Here is a 2,927-nt window from a genome sequence, read left to right as displayed (position 1 = left end):
AAGAAAAAAAATAACAAATATCTTAAAAACTATAGAATTTTCTCAATAAAGCCAAGAGAAAAAGATGCTTTATAAACACATTCTACCAGTATACGAAGTTTAAAAGTGTTTAGTTATGTGGAAATTATTTTAAAAAACTGCCGGTCAAACCGAAAAGATCCAATAATAACAATGGTTTCATATTTACGCACCAGACCAGTAACTTCAGGGGAGGGGTATAGTCGATTACATTGACCCCCAGAGATCAACTAGTACTTATTTTATTGATCTCGAGAGGATTAAAGACAAAGCTGACCTCGGCAGAATTTGAACTCAGAACACGAAATGCCTCTAAGCTCGGCGTGCTTAAGGATTCTGTAAGCTCGACAACATTGCCAAAGAGGACAAGGGAGACAACTCAGTATTTATGGTTGCCTCCCTTCAAGCGTTTTCTTTCATGTCAGTGCACCTAAGTTAAATTTTAAATTTTCATTTTATCTCTTTTACTTGTTTCAGTCATTTGACTGCGGCCGTGCTGGAGCACCGCCTTCTCGTCGAGTAAATCGACCCCAGGACTTATTCTTTGGAAGCCTAGTACTTATTCTATCGGTCTCTTTTGCCGAACCGCTAAGTTACGGGGACGTAAACACACTACCATCGGTTGTTGGGGGAGGAGGAGACAAACACAGACACAAACATATACACACACATACACATATATATGCATATATACGACGGACTACTTTCAGTTTCCGTCTACCAAATCCACTCACAAGGCTTTGGTCAGCCTGAGGCTATAGTAGAAGACACTTGCCCAAGGTTCCACGCAGTGAGAATGAACCCGGAACCATGTGGTTGGTAAACATGCTACTTACCACACAGCCACTCCTGCACCTTTTTTAATTACATATGCAACAAATTGCTTGTTTGTCTGCCACAAGGGCAATGGCTTGAAAGAATATTATAGTTATGCCTTTTAGCAATGAGATAGGCTGTTCATTTTGGGTCGATTTAATGGATTCCAATGCTTAACAGGTAATTAATAAAATAATTAACAAAGTGTAAGTGATTGCACCACTGAAATCCTTGGATCTTTTCTGTCACAGTTTTTCAATTCTTTTAATTTGGTTCCAATTGTTTTAAAATTTGGTGTACTAGTGTAGTTTTGTATGCTAATTATAGAAGGGAAATTCATTTTTGCAATAAATTAATAAATAAAAAATTAACAGCTTTTAAAGTTTGTAAATTTTGGGGAACTTCAGCCAATTGAAAGTCACAGACATATTAGTGTCAGTTTCCATAGTAACAAGCCAAGGTATAGTCTGCTTAAAACTCCAACTTTTTGTATTGTCTTTACCTGCCTGTTTTTTTTTCTTTTTTTTTCCTTTTTTTCCTTGAGAAACGAACTGATATTTTCGGTTGCTGACCTGTCACTACTTCATTTCCATAATTCTGAACCGTGTGTTTTCTTGGACCTTTTCAACCTAATTAGGCGTATAACAGAAGCCAACTCATTTAACCTTTTGAATATGATGGAAAAAGTGAAAACCGAGGAGGATGCGATTTCTTACTTACAAAAGGAGGGTAAGGTATACTAGCCATCTTAATATGGCTAACCACTAACGGTGGGTGTTACTGTAGCTTGTAGCCCCAGGAGATCATCATCTCCAGCTGGCTTTAGGCACACTTTCTGTGCTCTTATGGTATTTGCAAAGGGAGGTCATCCCTCTCTCGTCAACCTAAGTGATATGCACGGACTGCAGTTTCTAGGTATTTGCCTGTCTTCAGCGTACGGCAATCACTGGTTTTCGATGAAGGGAGGGTGTTATCTCTGAACCAAAATTATGTACAAAAAGACACTATTTCAACAAGAAGGTGCTTTGTGGGAATATTTACTGGTGGTGCTCCAGACAAGGATGCAACGAGTGTGCATCTATCAGGAAAGATACATGGTTAGAAGGTGACACACTTTCTCTTCGGATTGTACTGCCCGCCCCCTTTATTCATGGGTCAAGGAACTGACTTCAGTCCGGGTCTGTATTGAAGAACTGGGGACAAGCCACTACACAGCTGTTGATTACAACAGCTATGTTCATAAAATATGTGCATACGACCTGCTCCACAACCCAGTTCAGACAAGCGGTCCTGGGAAAATTGTTGAGATAGACAAAACAATCTTCTCAAGGCATAAATACAACCAAGGTAGGGTGCTTGCTACCTGAGAAGTGGATTTTCAGAGAAGTGGATTTTCAGAGAAGTGGATTTTCAGAAAAGTGTGTCACGAGACCAGACATGTTTTTATTTTTGTATTGCCTTGTCGAAATTGCAACACACTAGAGCAGGGGTCTTGATCATGTCCCTTGGTGGCTGACGATATGTACATCTCTGATCACAAGCAGAAGTAATGGGGGAGCATCATAGCCATGTATTGAGAGGAATTCTTTGGGATTTGAATAATTCACCTCTGGAAGCATTAGTGTTTCGTTCAACACCCTTAAACAATCCTTATTAAGGTACATTTTGAGTGGGAAGGAATACTCAACCTGAAGAAACTTCTAACTGGGCCCCACCTGCAAGGTCATGCACTATCTATCTTGATATAAGATCACCATGTCTCACACATATGGTTGTGATGCATGTGCCTGGTGTATCCTTGTTAGATGGATAGTCATGCTGGGTATAATGGGCTTCACATATCTGTATCACATCGTCACTTTGGCATGCCCTGTACTCTCATTCAATAATACTAAAACAAAAGAGGGGAGAGAGAAAGAAGAACATGAAAAAAGATAATAATAATAATCACCAGGGAGGATAGTGAGACATATATAAAGATTAGGTATTTACATAGACGAAATCAACAAGGGAACAAAAAAGGGGTATCGCACACTCATATACATGTTATACAAATAATGAAAGATAATTTTGCAGTCCTCCTGAAACATGAA

This window comes from Octopus sinensis, linkage group LG19 (assembly GCF_006345805.1).
Source record: "Octopus sinensis linkage group LG19, ASM634580v1, whole genome shotgun sequence".
In the NCBI taxonomy this organism is placed as follows: domain Eukaryota; kingdom Metazoa; phylum Mollusca; class Cephalopoda; order Octopoda; family Octopodidae; genus Octopus; species Octopus sinensis.
Note: the sequence above shows the minus strand (reverse complement) of the source record.